At 45.5% G+C, this 14,221-nt stretch overlaps 1 protein-coding gene across 1 annotated transcript in view; it reads right to left on the bottom strand.

Annotated features, from left to right (window-relative positions):
- Positions 1-8,101: 8,101 nt before the first annotated feature.
- Positions 8,102-14,221, bottom strand: part of SMPX (small muscle protein X-linked) — a 56,748-nt gene continuing 50,628 nt past the window's right edge. The window contains exon 5 of the mRNA XM_077144832.1: positions 8,102-8,535. The gene's annotated coding sequence lies outside the window, so the exon portion shown is untranslated. The remainder of the gene's footprint in view (positions 8,536-14,221) is intronic.

Genomic DNA, 14,221 nt, shown 5'->3' with positions numbered 1-14,221 from the left:
GGATAGTTCACGTATTCAGTGTGACTTTTAGAGAAACAGGCTTGGAAAAAGAGTGGGAGACAAAAGGGTGAGTAGGACAGAACTATCACCAAATCATCCCCACAGAAGTTTGGTTAGAGCATTAGTATGCCACTGCCCAAGACCAAACCCTACCTCTGGCAATGTCCCCATTAGACTGGCAGGCAACTACCATCAGTCTGGCATGAATTGTGCACTGCTCCTTTGTCCATATTCAAAGCCAAGTGGAGCATACAGTTCCCCTACCTTAATGCACATGACCAAGCTCTAGCTCTCCATGGAGGCAAGAAGCTGTCCTTTCAGTAGAGGGAGGCAGGGACACACCAAATGGCCGAACCTCTAAACATAGGAAGTAAATACAGTTGCTAGTCAGAAAAGAAAATCTACTCCAGCGAATTACTTACAGGATCTCATAGCCATTTCCAAGGAAGAAGAGACTTTGTATTAGTTGAAATAAGGTTCAGTTATAAGTGACAAAAAAAGTACAATAAATCAGTTTCATTTTTCTTCCCCCCAAAATGTAGGCAATCCAAGCCCAGTATGGTAGCCTCTTGGACCTAGCCTCTTCCTATCAGCACACAGCTTCTGCCTCATGGTCCAAAATGGCCACTCCTGCTCCAGCTGTTACATGTGCATTCCAGCTAGACAGAAAGAGGAAAAGGGGAAGAAACGAGTACTTGATCTCTCCCTTCAAGGATAGTATCCCATTTTTGCTTAACACCCTTAGCCACCTCTAGCTGTTAGAGGAGTGGCCGTGCAGCCAGTTAAAATTCAGTATTACTGTGGAAGAAAGGATAAATGCATACTGGAGGACCCCTAGCTCTCTCTGCCACTTACAAGACATTTATTTGTACATTTTACAGTAGTGAAACTGTCCTTTACCTTTTCTGTGCCCCTGTCACCTCCCAAATCACCATGGCCTGGAAACAGCTAAACTGAAAAGACCTGCTTTCCACCCTTAGACCTCAGGGCTTCCCAGGACAGATAGCGATCTACTCAGCTGTATTTCCATTGCTAATAGTTTCATTTCTTAACACCTTCTTGATGCTATTACCTCTTTTTTCCATTTTCACTGCAGAGCCTAGCAGACTACCAAATCATAGCTACCATTTACACATTACGTGCAAGTCCTCCTTCTTTTTTTTTTTTTTATCAATTTATTCCAGGATGCTTTCTTATTGAACTGATACTTAAGTCCCAAGTCGCGTACAGTTTTCAATGCCTTACATCAACAAGAGGGATGGAAAGTCTGGGATGCTTTGGGCCATGGAGTTTACCAGGAGGATGTTTTATTGCAGCTTTCAAAAAAAATCCTAACAAAGAAAACCTGCTGTTTTTACAGAAAAGATAAATTTGGGTCTAATCATCTGTTTTTCTAGGGACACATATGTTTCTAAAAAGCCTTCATGGTGATAATAATCTCATACATTAGTTGTGTATGGAGAGCTAGCAACATTAAGCATGTTATGTTGTTATCTCGATTTATATTTTGCCTCCCTGGTTTTATCTCTATATAATCATGATGAAAATGTATCTTGGGGAAGATGCAGAAGGGGGGATATTTGTGAGATTAATTGACGTAGAGTGTTTTGTAGAATTCTATTAAGAAATTTTTTTTCAGCGTCAATACTGTTTCAAAATAGGTGCACGTGTAGAAAACGACAACAAAAAACACAAGTAGGCCACTTCCCTATCCAGTGGATGGTCTATCCCTCCCTAATTTTTAGAGGGAAAATACCAGAAAAGATTCACTTTGATTCACTTCTTGAATTAAAAGTACTGATGCATATTTGGCCAGTCACATCTTCAGGAGAAAATATGTTCTGCTAACTACTACAATGTGAATTTGGTTTGTTGTGGGTTTTTTTGCTTGTTTGTTTGTTTTGCCCTTTGTACAGAGAAGCCATTAACAGGCCCCTGTACCTCGCCCACATCCCCTCAGTCCCTTCACCTCAGCGCACGCGGCCCCTCTTCTATCCCGCAACCACCGCATTCCTTTGCCTGGAGACTCTCTCTGACCCACTGAGGCACGCAGTGCTCAGTCAAGGATGGGTGGGAGTTGGCGTATAAATACTCCGGCTCCCTCACCCTCAGCTGGGCTCGCTCTCAAAGGGCTGCATCTGCAACCAGATGAGGCTCCACCCACCCATAGTAGTAACTCGCTTCACAGCCCTCCTTTTGCGGCTTCCCTGCCTCGGTTCACATCCGCACTCCCCAAGGGGGTTACTTCTCCCTAATAAGCTGCCGTCTCAGGGTCTGCTTCAGAGGAACGCAAAAAGACGGATGCAAGCAAAAAAAAAAAAAAAACCTCATTTTTGTGTTTCCCATCCTGGACAATGGCCTAAAGTCAGAACTTCTGACTCGCGTAGAGGAATCTAAATTATGGGGAATAATTAAATTAATCTGGAGTGATTTGACTCATGACACAGCCGAACTCTAGAAGCTGATGGTGCCTGGCCCTGGGCTGCATCCGGGCTCGTTGACCATGGAGCTCACTGTAGGGTTTTGCTTTTAAAGACACATTCAGCCATTTTGAGTGACTCCTCTTCTTTCTAATAGTGCAGCCTGGATTCAAATGCAGCTCTCCCTGGGCTCAGAGGCCAAGCCCTTAACCGGGTGCAGAACTGGGGCCTGGCGATGGCCGGTAAGAACCTGCGGGGCAGGAGGGCGGGCCTGTGCGCAGCTGTGCCGGGCTCCTCTGGCCAGGGTAAGGAGAGCAGATAAGGGATTAGGAGCCGGCAGGTGCCTGAGTCACCCCGGGGCAGGGCCAGATCACGTGCACCGGGGTGATGTGACATTTAGATGTCTCTGGTCACCCCGAGCCATATGCTCCTCTAGTCCTCGCCTTCCCCAGAGGCCCTTGGAAGCTCTCAGGCATCCTTTCTTACCCTTCGGAAGAAAATAGACGATGACGGGGCAGATAGGCTTCCACTGCCTGGCCAGACCAAGATGGCTAAGAAGCTACTGCATCTCTTTTGCTGACCCAGCCAGGAGCTGAGGAGCAGTGTGCTCCCCTCCCCCTCCCTCCCTCACCCCGCTCTTCCCCCCTCTCCCTCTCTCCCGCACACCTTCTTCTTCTTCAGCAAGGAAGCTCTGAAGTTTATAAAAGACATTCTTTGCCATGCCTCTTCTGGGCAAGGCCATCTGACACCAGCCACCCTTCCTCATTCTTCTTATTCTTTGCTGCTCCCACTTTACCTCACCTTTGGGCATCTGTAGAGTTTCCAGGACATCAGTAAGCAGTCGAATGTGCCTAGCCTCCTGAGGAAGAGTCTGTTGTCCTTAAAATCCGATTCCCAGAACCACAGCAAGTGATTTCAGCTCATTTACTGGGATCAAAACTTGGCAAACAACCACGGTGTCCAAGCACCAGAGACGGCTATGTAATCACCCTTCTGCCCAGCCGACGAGGTCACGTGTTTGTGGGGCTAATCGCTGACCAGGGACTTGTTTGGTTGCAGACGATGTGCTCGCTGGTCCACAGCTTAATTACTGAGTGTCTGAATCAACAAAGCTTTCCAACGTAGGTCTTCCCTAACGGTGCATCTGTTCAAGACCATTGCCTCAGTCCACCCTCTAGAAGGAAGGTCTAGGGTATACAGCGGACCGGTGCCATCGCTGTTCTCAGTGACCTTTTGTTGAAACATATGCCAATTCCCACGGTTTATTTCCTAGCCACAATAGGCATTGCTATTTATTTCCAGAGCCAAATGGAACGAACAACTCTGGGGTGGCAGGCATCGATAGAGCCCCTAGTGGAAGCATGTTCTCCAAGGAAATTAATGTCATGATCATTTTGGTACATCTGCAGCCAGCGATCCACTTAGCCAGTCATGAAGACTCCATAGCAATGGAGAGGGCTGGCTCCCTTCCCCCATGCTGGTAAAGAAAATAGGCTGAGGGAAATGAGGAAGCAATAAGCAACGTAGAGCCCAAAGGTGGAGATTTGGGGTTGGGTTCCCAAGCAGAGGATTGGGATCTAACTACAGATTGTGGAACCCAGTGGCTCCCTCATTAGGGTACACCTCTCCCAGCCAATCCCTTTTTCTGAATTCCCCACCCTGTGTGGTTTGCTTGGATTCCAAATGGAGCGCCCACCCTGCCTCCCCCAGGTTATTGGCATCACAACGAGGTGCTTGTCAATGAGTTCAAGCCTTGTAAAGAAAGATGTTTGATATTTTGGTGTTTCTTTTGTTTGTTTGTTGGGATTTAAGGAGTCTTATAGGCACTATTGTTAGTATTTTATCACTAAGGACAGCTGTGTTATTTCCTGTGTCCTTGTTTGCAAATTAAGTAAATACAACATGCCATCTTAAAGAACTGATAATAAAGTCAGATACACCCAGATGATTTTGGAACACTAAGTAAAGGACTCATTTCCTATTCTAAGCAGAAATTCCCATGCCCAGAAGTTGAGATATCTCCTTTGGCCTCATCAAATGTTTATCACCTTCCCACTGAACTCAAGACAACTCAGCTCAGGTGGGCAAGGAGAGCAAGGACCTGCACCCAAGAATCTTTCTGTGTATCACAGAGCCAGAAGACCGGGTATAAAACAAGGCAAAGCAATGCTATAAGTCAAGAGCACAGCCTTCCCTGGTTGTTTTGCCTGATGCTTGCCACTAGCTGGAAAGCAATGTGGCTGTGAGTGGGTGGGTAGATTGAATGTTGGTGGGTACCAACATTCTTCCGAAAAGAAATTCCTCCAGGACCCTGTGTTGTCATAGCTGCTTATGCAGTATTCCGAGGCAGGAATAGTTTCCAGAGAAGTCCGGAAACCTCATTCTGTGTGTATAGAGACTCTAAGTCACCACCACACTGTGGGTCCCCATTTTGTAAGATAAGGTAAAATCCTGCCTACACCTCCCCAACCCATCACTCCTCCCAACTCACAATCAGATTTTCAAGTTCGGTTTTAGAGTGCGGGCTTGCTTTTGTTTTGCACCACCTTGCAGGCCTCTGAAGCAAAGGGGAGCGCCTCCTTTCCCTCTGAATCTGCATCTTGAATACATCCTCCCTGAACCAGGTAAAGAGCTGGTGGTAAAAAAAAGTGCCTTGTTATCTGATACTGCTGATTCTCCTATTCAGTGGTGTCACAGAATTATTTTGCACCAGAGTCAAATGTTATGGAATTTATTTTTCGTCTTTAATAAACAAGCATAGGGTTGTAGATATGAGGCCGAGCGCCTCCCAGGATGCACTTAATTGAGGCTGTTTTTCTTTCTCTGAAGAACACCTTCAGGTGATGATGTGGCTAAGGCTGTAATCCTATTTTATGGCTTTTAGTTTCAGCATACACATTATGTTTTTGACAGTGTGATCAGCTTTCAGTACAGGATCTAAGCATGTTTGGTCGTTTGCTTAGAGAAAAAAAATGAAATCCAGTATGAGCTCTGAGCATTTTCTTCACCTAGCCACCTGCTGGCAGTTTGCTTTGTCCCCTAGTGGATGCTGTGTGTAGCTTGTTGAATGAATATGTGATGACGTCCAAACGTTCCGATAATATATCCTCTCCTGAGAAGCACAGAGATTTCATTAATAGTATCTGAAGCAACAACAACAACAACAAAAAAAACTAGCTATAGGCCACATTGATGCTTATATTCAGCCGCAGGTTAAAATCCCAAAGGAGCATCAATTACCAAGTTAAATGCAGTTTCTATTTAAGGGTAGATTGCAAGACGGTGTGGTAATGGCACACGCCTTCAAAGGGGAAGAGGTTTTAATCAATCAACCCTTACACCATGAATTCATTTCAGCCCTGTTCTCGTCCCCCCTACACCATGTCATGTTCTTTCAGAATGGGAGTCCCTAATTCGAGGTCAGCCCAAGATGGAGGTGAGGGCATTTCACCGGATACTAATTTAAAGGCATAGCATTTCTTGAATGGGCCTGACCATCTTGGGAGGCTTTGGGGAAGTGCTGTAAACTACTCGAGTTTAAAATGAGGGATTCATTTGGGTAATAGCACCCCCACCCCCACCCCCAGGCCCTGGGCCTAACTTTTAAAATTCTATTGTAACATTCAATTACCTAGTAAGCCATCCTGGAAGCAAAGCTAATTACCTTCCAATTTGTGCTCTTGAAATATAAAGATCATAAAAAAATTAATGGTTGAGATGCTTCTGAAGAGCCTGACAGGTTGCCAAAGCCTTCTGCTCCAAAGGGAGAAGCTTTGCAAGTGTCAGTCACGAAGCCCGCGGGGCTTTCTCCCTTCACTCCTGCCTCAAACACAATTTAGTTAAATCCCATATGTGTGGGAGGAGGGAGAGGAGGGAGTGCGTGTGTGGAAGGCAGTAATCTTTTTTCTTTTTTTAGAGAAATTGTAGGTTTACAGAACAATCATGCATAAAATACAAGATTCCCATATACCATCGTGTAAGGGGAAGTGTTTGAAGCAAGGTGATTTTAGGGGTGATTGGTTCTGTGTTGCCCCAAGCATAGTGCCTGGCACACACTGGCAGGAACCCAGAAAGTGGGGGTGAGTGAATGCACTCATATTATGCTTGAAGATGATGCTCAGAGCTACTCACCTTCCAGCAGGGTATCTGACAATTGTGCCATTCACTGCACACCCACTAGCACCTGCCACCATGCCTGGTGCTTTGCTTACTCAAACCTGTTGTGTCTCTAATTTTTCTCTCTCCTACTGAACCTTCAACTACCTGTACCTTGGAAAAGTTGCATAATAATAAGATGAATGTTGCTGTTTCAACGTGATATCTGGGCTTTTAAAGAGCCATTTAATGTAAACTGTGTGAATTTTTTCATTAGCATGTCATCGAAAGCAAAGACTCTTGTCTTTTCCTATGTCCTACTATATGTGCCATTCAGTGACTGTGAACTTCCTAAATCCCTTGTATGGAGAGCTTGAGTCTCAACAAAATAAAATACATATGAAATGTAAAACTCTCAAAAAAAATCCACTGAATTTGTCTAATGAGTTCAGACCTATCATGCTGCAAATCTGACTTGACACACTGCATTAAGAGATGAAGACAGTTCTTTTTTTTTTTAATTATTATTAATATGCTAAACCAGAATTTAATTTTGAAACTGAATATAGGTAGCATATTTAAACAGTGCACACTGAGGTAAATTCTGTAAACCACCCAACTACCGCAAGTAGGAAGTAGTCAGATGGCCTGGGCCAACACAATGGCCTTTTATTTCGAATCTGTTTTGATGACAGATGATGAGGCAGACATGTTGTGTTCCGATGGCTATTAACCCCCCCCCCCAGATGTGTATATTAGATGTAGGGGCGCCCCACAGCTCAGTGAGATGCCTGGGATCTCCAGAACAACCTAAACCAGCAGGTACCACTGACTCTGCTGCCAGTCACTTGTGAGTGCAATGCTCGCCCTGCTTTTAGAAACCAAGCTCTATGACACAGCAATGCAAAAGAGTAATTTAGCCTTGGGATATTTCAAAGTACCACTGATTTTTTTAAAATGACAGGCTATGAAGCAAGAATGAGAGCCATTTAGCTCAAGAAATGGTGCTGGGGACTCAGCCTACCAGGTAGGGGGCACACTTGCCTTTAGCCCAGTGTGGTCTCCATAACCTGTGTCCCCAAACTTTCAGATTTTGAGGTTATGCGAGCTTTTCAGATCATATACCCCTAGAGGGTCATGGGTAATTATTTTTGGTTTATGATAGTGTTGGACATTGATTAGGTTTACTTAGAGATTCTCTATCTTTTTTTAGCAGGAAGAGACCCATTCCATCCTTCTTCAGACAGCTGAGGTATGATCTGCCTTGTTCTTTGGTTCTGATTTCTAGTTTTATTTTCCCATGCCTTATGATGAACTCTATTCTGTCTGCGGGGATTTGTGAGCCTCTTTCTGGAAGCAAAATGTTTTCACCATAAAGGTCATCCTGATACCCAGTTCCTCAGGCAAAATTTAACTTCACATGCAAGGATCAACCATATTTTTACCCATTGTACCTGATAATTCAGAATGAGATGCCGCCACTTTGCCAATGTAGGATTTGGCTGTCTCTTACATCTCATTTCTCTCCTTGTCAGGGAATATGTAACTTTCTGAAGATATGAAAATTAATTTAGTCTAGATTCACATTTTACATTTACTGAAATATTTATTTGAACTCATAAAAAGGTTGTTGACATAATTTAAAAGGTGAAGAACTAAAATACATTCCAAATATTGACCAAAATATTGTGGGAAGTAGCTTATAGAACTTTCTATCAAGATCACTGTTCTGTGCATTTCCATATCTCTCACCGTAACAGTTCATCCCTCCTCCCAAGCCACATCTTCCAAATGGTGACCTCATGGGGTGACTTGTTCTACTAGGTGTCAAAAATGAAGATAAGTTAAATTAAGAAATGTAGCCAGACAGAAGGAAGAGATATAAATGTACAAATAGGACATTTCTTCTAGCGTCTCAGGCATTCCAGAGATTCATAATCTTCATACAAATATATAAAATTTTTAGAGAGCTCTGTTCATTTGAATCCATGCTTTTCCTCTTCAAGTCTTCACACCAAACCTGCAAAAGAGATACCAAAGAAACCATTAGTTTAGTTTTCATGAGATCTTCTTAGGGATGGCTCATAAATCAGTATCATAGGTATAAGTCATGAGGCCCTTGATGTCTGTGGTAAATCTGCATGAATGGTTCCAATTCTTCACCCCTCCCTATAGCCTCAGCCGTTGGCAGGTGACTGCAGTTTCCTCCCAGTATGGATGCGATGTAATTCCTCATGCCTGAATTTGGCCATGTGATTTGCTTAGGCTGATGGAATGAGGCCAATAGAGCATGCCAGTTCTGAGTGCCAGCCACAAGAGGTATCAAATGTTTTTGCTTACTCTCTTGCACCTCTGCCATTGTCATAAGAAGGATGAGAAACACATGGAGCAGGGTCACCTCAGCTAACGTGCTCCAACCAAGCCCAGTCTAGGGCAGAGCCCCCAGCCAACCCGCAGATGCAAGAGAGAGCACAGCCAAGATCAGCTGAGCCACAAACACATGAGCTGTAATAATAAATGACCTTGTTTTAAGCCATTGGGTCTGGGGTGGTTTGTTATGCAGCAATAGCTAATTGATATGGTGCCATTTCTTATAAAGGTTCTTCTAATGTAGGGATTCTTGAACATTATTTACACATTTGTTTTCCCTCATTCTCTGGTGTCATTCCTTGGGTGTTTTGCTTATGTGAATGGGCTGAATCTTTTCTAAGCAATGAAATACTCACATTTTTAAATTATCAGTGACTAAAGCAAGAAACCTCCACAGACAAGGGCCCTCCCCTGCGTGGCAGATGCTATGGGCAGGCTCTCCCCACATCTATGCCTCTGCCTACAAAGGCTGCTAAGCCAAATAGTCTCTTTCCTCTCTCTTACACCTAGGGGTAGCCAAGGGATCCAGTTCTGGCCAATGAGCCTGGAGAAATCTGCAGCAGAGATCTTTTGGGAAGCTGTGCTTTCCTGTATATTGCTTTAGCAATTTCAAAGCCCATTATGTCACTTAACATTTGTAGCACTGATATGATATAGGTTGTATTTGACTCAGGTTTGAGATGAAACACACAGAGGTTCAAAAAGCAAATGACTAACTCAAAGTCTCATAGCTGGTAAATGGAAAGGCTGGGATTTGAACTCGGGTATCCTGACTCTGGGGCCCTTTCCATTCCACTAGCAGGGAAGGTTTGGATGGTTCTTGAACCAGAGGGCAAGGCAGGGAGGTATGATGATGGCAAAACTGAAGACTATCAAGAGCAGTGTGCCAGTTTGAAGCTGTTATGTACCCCAAGAAAGCCATGTCCTTTTTCCTCATCTAATCTTCTGGGGGCAGCCATGTTTCTTTTAATCCTAATTCAATATCGTGGGGTGGGAACTTTGGACTGTTTCCAAGGAGAAGTGACACACCCAGATGTAGGCGTGACCTTTGATTAAATGGAGATGTGACTATTCCCATTCCAGGTGGGTCTTGATTAGTTTACTGGAGTCCTTTAAAGAAGAAACATTTTGGAGAAAGCTCAGAGCTGACGGAGACCCAGACATTTGGAGATGCAGAAAGAAAACACCCCCAGGACAGCTATTTGAAACCAGAAGTCAAAGGACCAGTAGATGCTAGCTGCATCCTTCCCAGCTGGCAGAGGCGTTCTGGACCTATTGGCTTCTTTTGAATCAAGGTATCTCTCCCTGGGTGCCTTATTATGGCCTTAGAACTGTAAACTTGTAACTTCAATTCCCTTTTCAAAAGTCGTTCCATTTCTGGTATATTGCATTACATCAGCATTTAGCAAACCAAAGCAGGTAGTTGGCATAGGCCCTCAGGTTTCTCTAGCACTTATTTTTTGTTTTAGAAATTATCAATTTTTGGTCCATGCCAGTCACCAAGAGGAAAGAACACACCAGCTCTTTCCCAGCCCAGGATTTCCAGGTGAAATGCATTTTGTTGACCAGCCACCTGCCATGCCTGGCCCATCTCTGACCACTCTCCTCCCTCACATGCCCTGCACTTTGAATTTACTGGGCCACTTACTGCTCCCGTGATGTGACCAGGTCCTGCAGGCCTCTTTCTCTTTACTTATTACCTTTGATTAGGATCTGGCCCTCGTGACTCTCCGCTTGCCTTGTCATCATTCTTCATCTGCAGCATCTCTCACCTCCAAGAGCTTTCCCACTACAGCTGCCCTGCCCCTAGCTGGGACCTCCTTAAGGGTTTGAACATGTCCTATTCATTTTTACATCCCCATTGCCTATCACTGCACCTGGCACATAGCAGGGACCCAGGGTGGATGGGTGAGACCATGTGAGAATAGGAAAAGAATGGGAGTTAGAGTTACAGGCAACCCACGTCCTGCGCTCTGAGGCAGCAGGGATGAGTGAGGGGCCACAGACACAGTAAAGCACGTGTGTTGATGTGATGGGCTTGGGCCCCACGTGCTGTCAGTTGTGCCCCAGGGGTTAGCCATGCTCCCCTCATGTCCTAGGTGTGTTCCAGCCATTTTCTTGTTGTGGTCACTGGGCTGAGTCACAGATGGCTAGTCTCTTGGGCTGAGAGGCCCATGACAAGCTGCCCTTGAAACTGAGACAATCTTTGGGCTTCTCTGAGCAGCATGAAGGGTGATGATCCATAGCAAATTATCACTGAAGCAAGTTCTGTGAGATGTGTTTGCTCGCCAAGAAGTATCCAAACTGCGAATTGCCGTCTGCAACCCAGAAGCAGGTACCATTTACATGACAAGTTTGATAAGGACTTTGTCCACCATATACCTGTTCAGGTGGGTGAACTCATGACTTCTTTGAGACACAAGGGATGAGCCATGTGCAGTGCTCTTTCAGTGACTATTTAAAGTCCAGAAGATGCCCCTCGCAACTTGGAGACCTCTCTGACTTTGAGGTAGTTCTGTAAACATTGGGAACTCTTGATCCAGTTCGCCCATCCCATCAAGGCCACTGTTAGAGGACCAAGATATTTAGGGAAATATATTCAAAGAATTCTTTATGCAACACAAGCAGTGCGCCTGCGGCTCTTCTTTCCTCAGTGTGCATGAGCACCAACGGTCGCCTGGAAAACTCTGCTTGAAGAAGGGGCTGCTGGGGCAGGGCCACCAGCCTGGACTTCTGTCATGTGGGGGTGGAGAAACTGCTGATGGTGATGGTACCTGTTTCCAGCACCTCACACGAGCCAGGCAGCCCACCACTGACCCCACACAATTATCTCATTTAATCCACAACATGAGCCGCATTCTGCCTTGTAGAAGGTACCTGGCAGCTGGCAGCAGACAGAACAGAGGACTTGCTTCAGTTGTCCTGAGGTCCCACCTCCAGCCACCTCTCCCAGCATCCAAAAGGGCCTAGCAACCTGAAACTGCACTCTGCTGGTGGATAAGGTCAGCTATGGTCCTTCCCAGAGTACAGCACCCCCGGGGGACCAGTGTCTCCTCCCTGGCCCTGCGGGACCTGGTACGTACACTGTTCAGGGCCTGTATGACACGGGAATATGAGAAGTCAGGAATGCAGAGACCTGGGCTCACTGTTCCGGGTCTAGGCTCTAATTTAGAAATGGGAAACAATGGGAAGGGAGCCAGAGCTAAAATTGCCCGGGTGGTAAATCACACTTGTTTTTCGGGTCGCTGGAATGTAAGCACGCTGGGCCACCCTGCTTTGCCGCCAGACAGCAGCTGTCACCTAGTCCCCTGCATCCTGCTCTCCTGTCGGGGCACTGGTGGGGACGATGGGGAATGTAAGGCACTCTGCTGAAAAGCTGCCCTCCAGCCAGCCCACACACTTTTGGTACCCAACTCCAAAGCTGCCCAGGAGCCCCTCTAGGCGCACTTGGGCTGGCGCAGGGGGCACCCTCCAGGTAGCTCCCGCATGGGGCCCTTGGGTTGGCAGGGCAGCGGGTGCTGCCTACACCTTGTCCTGGCCTGTTCACAGTCACCTGGGCCTCACGTGCCGCACTCAGTCCACGCAACACGCACCTGCAGTCTCCGGCTGGGGCCGTGGGTCCTGCCTCCCAGGTGGCCAGAGCCCCGCAAAGGCAGAGGCTGGAGATGGGATGTCTCAGCCATCTCACGGGCCCAACGCCATCGGGGATCAGATAAAACAAAGCAAAGTGGCCCGGCCTTTGTGCAGTCCTCGAGGGCTGGCAGAGCACTTACAACCAGGCAGGACGAGGCAAGGTTTGTTACCCCATCTTGTGCTAAAACTGAGGCTCCCGCTCCCCAGGCCAGAGAGAAGGGGAGGACACAGCCAGCAACTGCAAGCAGTTGACTCCAAACCCAGACACTTTCTTTTATCCCAGACTGCCACTCAGAAAGTAAAAGACACAAAAATCCAAGCCAAAAAAAATGAGACAAGTTTTTGTCTTAAACTGTGAAGCATGCACAAAAATTGGCTTCTGCGTATCACTGAGCCTTCGGTGGCTAAAGTAAAAACTGAAACGTTCCTACCAATAACTACTGAAAACAGGGAAGGAGGAGGAGGGTACAAAGGGCAGGGCATTTTAAAAAGAAAATTCAGCACACGGAACCCAGATGAAGGTGATGTTATGTGCAAGGTGTGGAGGATGGAAATGACCTTTGGGAAAAGACAAATAGCATATCCAGGTCAAATCTCATGAAAATAAATTCAAAGGGAATTTTGATATCCTGTGGTATGAAGAGTTGGTCGTGTTGGATATCAAACTTGAATTAGGGGCCGACGGCTGAGAGGCAACCCTTCATTTGCTTGGTGAGCTCTTGGTGGAGAAAGGGCCACACTCTAAGAGCAGACGCCACTGTGCACCCTGGGTTTGGTAGTAAAACTCCCTGAACCCATCAGGACATATGCCTGCTTTTTTCCTGGGCCACAGATTTCATTAGAGAAACACTGACCCAAGAGTTTCCTACCAAAGCATAGCTCCAGGACACCCAGAAGCAGGCAAGCTGACAAGCAGAGTAGGCTGCTGTCTTAACCAAAGAACTTCTCAGATTTTTCAAAGGTGGCAAAATCCTCCTATTCCATTAGGCCTTAGCATCCCGAGGCCTGGAGACAATGGTATTTACATCAGAACTAGGCACCCTCCTCCTAGAACCACCTGGCAATGGTCGGTGGCACTCAAGAGTTCTGGAACACCCAAATGGAAAACCACCTTCTTGGCATATAATTAATGGAACATATGAAGCCAATATAGACCTCTCAGCCTTTCTTCAATAATGCATTATTGAAAATCGCTTTGTCAACAGAGACCACCTTAAAGCTGAGCACCTTTGATTGCACAGTAACAACATGAGTGAGTGGTCCAAAGACTCAGTATTCAAATTCAAAATGTGGCCATTGATGTACCATCAGTCAAAGACAGAATTATACAGCTTTATAATCTTTTCAAATAGGAAAACTATTTTCAAAGATGAATGGACCTAAAATTTAGTACTACTCCTCATTTTAGAAATTAGGAAATTAAAATCCAGAGAAGTTGAGTTGCCTCTCCAAGGTCACACAGCTAGATAATAGCAGATGTGGGATTAAAAGCCCGTCTGGAGCTCCTTCCCCTACATGAAATTCTTTTTCAAAACTCATTTAAAGTGGGCACAAGTAGACTGTACACACTGACAGTACCTTAGAGACATCTTGAATGAAGTGAACAACTAATCCATATAAATATACCTGTAGTGTATCAACAGATTTGAGGTAATAAATATTTGTACTTGTTCTAATGAACACCAAAATTCAATAAAAAATAA

Source organism: Tamandua tetradactyla, chromosome X (genome assembly GCF_023851605.1).
Source record: "Tamandua tetradactyla isolate mTamTet1 chromosome X, mTamTet1.pri, whole genome shotgun sequence".
Taxonomy (NCBI): Eukaryota; Metazoa; Chordata; class Mammalia; order Pilosa; family Myrmecophagidae; genus Tamandua; species Tamandua tetradactyla.
This window is presented reverse-complemented; position numbering and strand designations above follow the sequence as displayed.